Source organism: Diabrotica undecimpunctata, chromosome 4 (genome assembly GCF_040954645.1).
Source record: "Diabrotica undecimpunctata isolate CICGRU chromosome 4, icDiaUnde3, whole genome shotgun sequence".
NCBI lineage: Eukaryota > Metazoa > Arthropoda > Insecta > Coleoptera > Chrysomelidae > Diabrotica > Diabrotica undecimpunctata.
The window spans coordinates 25,927,108-25,936,408 of NC_092806.1; the positions used below are offsets into that span (position 1 = coordinate 25,927,108).

At 34.5% G+C, this 9,301-nt stretch overlaps 1 non-coding gene across 1 annotated transcript; it reads left to right on the forward strand.

Moving 5' to 3' along the window:
* The first annotated feature begins 8,464 nt into the window (after positions 1 to 8,464).
* TRNAW-CCA (transfer RNA tryptophan (anticodon CCA)) lies at positions 8,465 to 8,536 on the forward strand. Its single transcript has one exon. It is a non-coding gene; the product is annotated as a tRNA-Trp (tRNA).
* Positions 8,537 to 9,301: the final 765 nt, after the last annotated feature.

The following is a 9,301-nucleotide window of genomic DNA, read 5'->3' on the forward strand; positions in this document are numbered from 1 at the left end:
CTTAAGAAACCATACACAACTATTCCTTCCATCCGTAAACCAAATGGCGAATGGGCCTGTTCCAACAAAGAAAAAGCTGACGTCTTTGCTGAACATCTTACAAACGTATTTCAAACAGAGCCAGCAGACCCTGATGAAGAAGTGAAAGAACTAATTAGCGCAGCATGTCAAATGTCCCTCCCAATTAAAAGTTTTACTCCTATAGAAGTCAGGAAAGAAATAAACAAACTCAACTCACAAAAGACCCCAGGTTATGATTTAATCTCTTCACAAGTACTAAAACAACTTCCTCGTAAGACCATTACTCTGCTAACAGTTATATGTAACCGAATGCTAAGCTTATCATACTTTCCAAAATATGGAAATTTGAAGTCATCCTCAAACCAGGAAAAGAGTCCAATGAAGTAACATCTCATCGACCCATCAGCCTACTCCCAATCGTAAGCAAAGTTTTTGAAAGATTGCTGCTACAAAGGATATACGCAGATCATGAATTTCTAACATTACTTCCAAAACATCAGTTTGGTTTTCGGGAAAATCACTCCACTAACCCAACAAGTTCATCGAATTATAAATGAAATATCAAAAAGTCTTGAAGAATACTGTAACGCTGTATTTCTAGACATCTCATAAGCGTTTAACAAAGTCTGGCACAGAGGTCTGTTTTACAAAGTGAAAATAGCACTATCCAGTAACTATTTCCTCCTACTTAAATCCTATATATCAAATAGATATTTCTCTGTAAAATTCAAACACCAACAATCCGACCTCTGTCCTATCAACTACGGAGTCCCGCAGGGTAGTGTTCTCACAAAACCTGCAACATCATCTGAACATACTCAGTGATTGGTATACGAAATGGAGAACAAAAGTAAATAAAACAAAATCAACTCAAATAACATTTACCAACCGTCACAACATATGCCTACCTGTAAGGATGGAAAATGTAAGAATACCAACAGTAACAGACGACAGATACCTTGGCTTCCATCTTGACCAACATCTCACTTGGAAAAAACATATCCAGACCAAAAGAAGGCAGCTCGACTTAAAATTCCGGCAACTGTATTGTCTTTTTGGACGTAAATTAAAACTTAACATCCAAAACAAAATTCTTCTATACAAAGATTCCATTCTAAAGTGCTAAGATCGATAGTGGATGCACCATGGTATGTAGTAATTAAACACTTCACTACGACTTAAAAATTCCTTTCATCAGAGAAGAAATCCGTCGAGCCACGAAGTCACAAAATGTACGTACCATTCACCATAAAAATGAACTAGTAAGGGAATTATTCAACAATGGTCCAGCCACAAGAAGACTAGATAGAACCTGCCCCAAGACCTACTTCAAAACTAAAACAAAATATAATAAAAAATTTTTTGCGACAAATGGAAGTAGTTAAAAGATTAATTACGCAACCACAGTTACATAGTAACTTTAAAAATCCATTCGCTTGGAACCCAGTACATGTACTCGAATAATATTGCTTAGAATGTCCTCTATTTGATTTATTTTTGACACGTTTTGTGAACTAATTAAATTTTACTGTTTATTGTACTTCATAAATACTACCCTAACAATATCAAGGCAAAATGGTTTATTGTTGCTCTTCTAAGGAGAATTGTTGTAAATGCTAATTTGTATAATAACGCAGTAAAGCAATCACAGTCAGCTCTAGTTTGGTGAATTAGTCCATGACCCGGCAACATCACAGGACGTTGTTTATTGGGTGCGATGCCATAAATTCGAGGCATTAAATTTTATAATCTGTAGCTTACATGTTGTTTTTTATTGTAAGAGCACATCAGGTAATACGGCGCATAAATAATTTCGAAACTGCTCATCGGAGAATATACTGACTATAAATTTAATTGTGACTTGTTCCCCATGCATACCATTAGGAACTATAAAAATCTACTTTAATTGGGAATTTACAATGGTTTTGAACGTTCTGCTTAGTCTCTTGGGTTAATGGATGCACATATGATATTAATCTAGAGTAACATATCGTCTTAATAGATCGTCAGCGATAAAAAGCTGTCCATTATAAAAAATATAAGGAAAATAGAATACAATTTAAAAGATGATTGTCTTAAGATTCAAACACTACAAAGATGATCGAACATTTTTACTAAATTTTCTTTGTGTTTGGTTCTTGATGGTTCAAAAGCTCTTTCAAATATGATCCGTTTTATTTACCAACTTAGGAGCCGGTAGGAAAAGCGGGATGAGAGCGAAAACAAAGTTTTTCCTTAAACAAACTTAAAGTTATATTAAATTTAAGATTAGTATCAAATATTTGGTGCAAAACAGTCCTTTGTTTTGCCTATTTAACCCTTAAATAATGACGTTCAATTTTGTTATCTAAAGTACTACTACGTACTACTTAATCATTTGTTTTATTGAAACATGTAATTTTTACTAATATACGTAAATGTATATGTTTTGGAGCAGAAATAAAGAAAAAAAAATTGCATATACCTGGGAACTTTATTAAACTAAAAAAGTGAAAGAAAATCTAAAGATTAAAAAAGTACAATTACTTACTGTCATGCGGATACTAGATTAGGCGAATAGAGGTAGCGAGACAATCGTTTGTCAAAATGAAAAAGTTCCTATGCAGCCGGGACATAAATATAAACTTCAGAACTAGAATGTTAAGGTGCTATGTTTTCTCCGTTCTGCTGTACGGCATGGAAGCCTGGACACTGAAAAAGATAAACATCAAAAACATTGAGGCATTCGAGATGTGGTGTTACAGGAGAATGTGGAAAATACCATGGACAGAAAGAGTAACTAATCAAGATGTTCTGCTGAAGATGGGGAAGGAATGCGAAGTCATAAAAACCATACAAACGAAAAAACTGGAATATGTGGGCCACATAATGAGAGGAGAAAAGTACTCTCTGCTTAGACTCATAATCCAAGGAAAAATCTCGAGAAAGAGAAATGTGGGACGTAGGAGGATTTCCTGGTTGCGAAATTTAAGGGAGTGGTATGGGTGCAGTTCAATACAGTTGTTCAAAGCTGCAGCCAACAAAGTGAAGATTGCTGTGATGGTAGCTAACCTCCGATAGAAGACCTCCTCGTTACTTTTGATTTATTGGCTCGGCTCAATTTTCTTGCTTTTGAGTTTTGTTCCACACACATGCAACTATTGCTCTGTACAAGCTAGGATTTCTATTTCTACCTACCAGTCTCCGTTGTATATTCGGTAGAGTCTTCGGTATAGTTACTGACACGATGAGAGAAAAAGCCAGGATAAAGTTCGCAGAAATAGAGAACCACCCCAGTCACATACTAAGAGAGATAATGAGGTATGAAACTTTCTACAGATGGAAGCACAAAAGACCAAAACAACAAATAGTAGACTAAAACAGTAACACCAGAGAGAAAATTAAACCAGAGAGAAAACAAAACACAAGAGAGAAAATACTTTAAAATAACAACAACGCACATAGAAGACAGTTCGTAGCTCAAAAAACACCCAAGATTATCGCCAAATACAAAGTAGCCTTTGCCAGTTGCCTTAAAGAAGATAAAATCTATATTGTTATATTGTCCCATATATAGAAATTTTTTAATGTAATAATATGGACTTTACACTAATTCTGATTTTTTGTTTCAGGGCCACCTACAAAAAAATCTACAATAAACACAAAAACCCGGCCTCGACCACCAAAAAAATTAAAAAAATACCAACAAAAACCGGTGCAAGCCACCACAAAAATGAACAAAAACCCCAAAACCCGGGCACGTAGGGCCCAACCCCTTGAGCACCAAGTCGCCGAACTGATCCGGGGCTCAGAGCGGAGACTTGAGGCCCAAGTAAGCAATTTTAGTTCGCGGATAAGCCACATCATGATAACAGGATTATAGCGACAATGCGCTGTCCTGAGTTTTTGCACTCGGTTAGGAAACCATGTTGGGGTTCTATTACCCAGGACCTCCACATGAAGAGCATTTGGCTGATAATTGTGCCCCTATCGCGCATCAGAGTGCTATAGGGGGGAAAGGGATGGTCTGGAGCATTGGAGCGCGGAGGGGTGACTCCTGTTTTTACTCGAGTTAACACACCTCGCTCCAATGAATTGTTACATTCGAACGTAATTCATAGGGGTGAACATTTCTCACAGGCTGGGTTTAATCAAATTGCTTGCTTGCTTGAGGTTCATAAATAGTCAATAATGTCGAATAACGAGAAGTGCGTCGAGCATACGTGTATTCCCGAATCATTTTATCGGTATTTCTGGTTTTCTATTTTTTTCATCAGAAACATATTTACTATGATGTTCCTTAGACAGTGCATGGACCAGTTTGTTTTTTTTTTCTTTGATAAATAAGGTACCGTGGCAACGTTTCCCTAAAAGACACATTAAGACCAGAAAAACTGCTCTAGAATTGTTTCTAGAACTGTTAAGTTTCATTTGAGTATCGGGCTTGTTTTGGCGAACAGTTCTAAGCAGGGTTAGATTTTTGGTCAAAAGAAATTCGGCCAAGGCTAGGGACGTAAAGAAATTATCTGTGGTAGCTCCTCGACCAGTGCTATATAAAGGAGGAGCTAAATCTGTTACTAAAGGAAAGGCCATGTATAAAGACCGGTTTCCCATTTAATTTTGATGTTTGTTACTAGTGGACCAAGTAAGCTAAAATATCTATTACAACATCTTTATGTATAATATTTTACTGTTGTGTTGTTTTCTTATTTTATTGATAGGACCTACGGAATATAATATATCGTATTCTTACAGTGAATTTATTAACAAACATGTTTTAATAATTTTTGTTTAATTTCTTGTGACGTATAATGTAGGTTAACAAATAATCCAAGTTATGACTTTGCAATATAGTTTAGCGAATTACAATATATTGAAAAATGATTCATGTTACATAAAGACTCTTCTCTTCTTCTTAGTCGTTAACCTGATGCAGGTATCGTGATATCATGAAGCTATTAGCTAAATTTCCCAATGTTCCTCCACGTTTTTCTATCTTCTGCCATTCTAGCACATTTTGACAATGGAGCGCCAATGGTAGCAACAATATGGTCCGTGTATCGTGTGGGAGATCTACCTCTATTTCTTTTGCCTTCTACTTTTCCCTGGATGGTCTCTTATCCTAGTAAAGACTCTTATCGACAAAGAAATATGTAGAACGGCGACGATATCTGTGAAAATCGTGTTATCAGCAACTACTTCTCATCATATACTTATTACATCTTTGTTGATGGTTTAAAATTAAATGATCTGGTATTATTTAATATCTTAGTCTATTTATATTAATATTTTACACTAATGTAGCATTTCAAATCAGCTTGTATATGTTAAAACACCGAAAGATATTTTCAATCCTTTTACATTGCTGGAGTTGATAATAAACACATTTTAAAGTTTGTTTATATATCACAGATGGGTATTTCTTCGGTATTTCTTTGATCGAGAGCCGCTTTAGGACATTTTACGCGTCAAATAAACAGGAATATGTTGGTTTATGTTTTGTTTATACCGAGTTGGGTAAAGATTGTCACTCTCAGTAAGGCCGCTGTCAAAGGCAGTTGGTTTCGGTGTTAGTCCGCATTTTTCTTCTAATTTGTAATGTTTTTTTTTGTTTTTCGTTATTTGTTATGGGAAAATGTGCAGTATAGTAGCAGTGTGGAGTTTTAAGTGCAGTTAATCAAGTTGGGTTTGAGATTTTATAGAAAGAAGACACGGTGTGGGTAGTCTGAAGGAACCGGCAAATTTGTTGTAAAAAAGTGAATTATACTCGAATATGATGTGTCAGGTTTTGCAAAAGTAATCACTGTTTTGTTTCGTGCCGTTTCTCACCTAAGTGAGTTGAAGAACGGCTTTTTAAACAACTTTTAAAGACTCCCACATGGTTCCATTGCAATTGAATTTAAAAAAAACCAAGCTTCACAAACGGCGTCGAGATAATTTAGCTTTCACCCTCATTTTGTTTGTCCCAGGTCATTCCAGACTATTTTCGCAATGAGACGCAGTTGTTGTGTTGCAATGAATTTGAGTCCAGTTCCATCTCAGAACTTAAAAAAAATAATGTTTAGTGAAATTCAGGAAAAAAAGCCTTTCTTCCACCTAGCAAGAGGATTTTTGTAAGCGGCGTCCTTACTTTAAATAGCTTAAGAACCTTCTTGTGTTGCGTTTGTCCAGAAAACCCATGTAAGTACCCCTTTTGTTTCACTTTTGTAGTTACCTCATTCCAGTTCCCTTGTCGTTCACTTATCTACGACCCAGCTCTCCAAAAAAACAATGAGTAGCCGTTCGCAAACGTTCCGGTTTATTTTGGTTACCCTATCTCCGCCCCATTGATTTTTGTCCCCAATTTTCAACCCTCTATAATGATCCCAGTGTGGTAGGCAAAATAATCGTCACACTTAAACATTAGTAAAATGTTCAATCGGCAAAAATGTTATTTAAAACATGCAAACAGTTTTTGCAATCTCAGTGTTTAACTTATCGTTGTTATACGATATAGTGTCGGCTATTTGTGTTCGATTGCTTTGTCTGTTGTAGGACTCCTCATCATTTTTAAGTTGTAGTAGTTTTATTCATAGCGGTGCAATAAACTAAAGTGAGCAATTTGCAAGAAAATAAAAGACAGTCGAAACGTAAAGTGTTATCTCAAGAAAAACGGCGTTTAGTGCTGAAAGTGGAAAGTTATTTTAATTTGGAAAAAATTAACATGGGCCATTGACATCTATTATAGCAGTTCAGAAACGCACATGTGATGCTTGCTGTATCTCAGAGAGGACATTCCGGAGAATTAATAGCACGAGTGAGGATGCAATAATTAAAGTAAATAAGAAAAAACGTCGACATCCGAAAACTTTAGATTTGCGCCAGTCAATTAAGTTAGCAATTAAAAATATTATATATGACATGTATAAAGCTAAAGAGGATGTAACAAAGAGTGCTGTGTTGTAAAAAATAAGGGACAGGGAACTGTGTGATATTGGTTTGTCGAAAGTACTAAAACATTTAGTTGTTCGATATAAAAAGACAAATAATAAACAAGTATTGTATCTCTAATGTATCAAAACCGTGGCATTTTTTGAGAAATTACATCAACAATAAAACCTGTGACAATCAAAGGCAAGTTGTATTTTTAGGCGAAACTTGGATTTTCGCTAAAGGAAATATGTCCAAATTATCCTGGCAAGATAAAAAATGCTATTCCTCTAGCCGTTCCAGTATAACTAGCGGACCAACTCGACATGGAGTTTTTTAAATGAAATTTTTATTTTGCGAGAAAAATTAAGAGATCAATACAAACAATATAAGCAAGAATATACATAACATTCATCAATAATAATGCAAGTAAAAAAAAAGTGATTATGGAAGTTGACCTCAAAACCGGAATGCAATTTTTAGTTCATCAAATGTCGACATGGATATCATTTAGCAGTTAATTTTGCATACTGATCACGAACCCGGTGTCAGATTTGCTCTATGTTGACGTTTTATGCGCGTTTTGGGTCACTTCCGGTGTCGGATCGCAACCGGAAGTACATATTTAGATTCGCCTCGACGAGACCTTTCGATCCATATATACATTGTGGGGTCTAAAACTTAAAGTAAATTTTAACTTCCGGTCATCTCAAAACCGGAAGTGAATTTTTGTACCAAAAGTATATCTTGACAATCTCATACGTAATACTAATAATATTCCGAAAAAATATTTTAATTATCTAATATGGTTTTTGAGTAAAGTGGTGGACAAGAAAAGGGCTTAGCGTTTTAGTATATAAGATGGTAAACTCGGTTCGCTATCTCCAGTCCGAACTGTCTAGTGAATTTAGTAATTATTTTTTTGCGAAGTTAGTTACTTTTTGACAGACTCGAAGTGGCTGGAAATTACTATACAACCAAGCACACGTATTTATAGCCAATATTAATAGTAAACAAATTAAATAGTATATAAAATAGAACTTTACAAATTACCGACAATCAATATTTATTTATTTGCACCATATGTAATAAATAGTTATGTTAAATTATAACAACTAAAATATATCTTTTAAATATATACTACCCAAAATGCTATGGGGTTAGTATGTACTTCCACTATTTAGAATAATTCTTCTTTTTTCAAAGAAAGAAGTCTGCAATAGTAGTATACTTGAGCTATTAATACTGAGAAGTAGGAATTGTTGTGTTGTAGGTTTCCGACAATGAATCTGTCAAAATATGCCCGAGCTAAGCGAATGGAGTTTACAAGATTTTGTTTACTCTGAAACCTTGATTTTTCTTAGGTTGCGCTCCTGGTTGCTTGCCTGTGTAAATTTTAAGTTTTAAATAAATAAAAAGGTATTATATATTTGCATGGTTAATATATAATTAGGTACATAATATTAAAAATCCTGATAATACTTCTCTTTTCCTATGACCAATTTTCCAGAAATTTTTGGTTATATATATCGGTATTAAAACACTCATGTCAACTGACTCCGTGGCGCAACGGTAGCGCGTCTGACTCCAGATCAGAAGGTTGCGTGTTCAAATCACGTCGGGGTCAAATTTTTGTTTTTAAAACATGTTAAATTTTCGTAATGATTTTAATTTATATTTAATACTGTTTTATCTTTAGTAGGAACAATAGAATAAATTCCACTTCTGTATAATCGCAAACATTTTTTATTTTTTTACTTTACATACTAATACTTTACATATTAATAAATGCAGATTTTAATAAATATGTGTAAAAGTTTGTTTTGGAGTCAACTTTGTACTGGAGTAAAACAGTTAATGTAAAAATTGGAAATAGTATAATCGACGAAATATCTATACAAGAAGAAGTTTTGGCAAGGTTGTATTTAAGTCCCAGCATTATTAAATTGATACTCAGACCAGCTATTCAGAAAAGTACTTGAATGTTAACCTTCATAATTTTACGATTAATATGAGGCTTCTTGCCCTAATAGTATCCTGAGGATGCAAGTATAGTAATAAATAAAATATTAGTTTTGAAAGACCATACAGAAAAAATGCGAAAATAAAAGCATGTTTACCACAAAAATAAATATTTTCTTTATCTACGGAACAGATCTAGCCCAAAACTAGATATTGGTCTATCTATAGCTCAGAATCTATTCATCTACTGAATACAGGCGTCTCCCATTTTTTCCATTTGTCACTGTTTGCTTTGTTTCATATTGTGTCTAATTTGTGGTTTTGTTCTTCGTAACCATATGTACTTGATGTTATACGACATACGGCCCTTCATTATTTTTAAGACTAATTTTCTTTATTTCCAATTTTAAAGGGGGTGAAAACTATATGT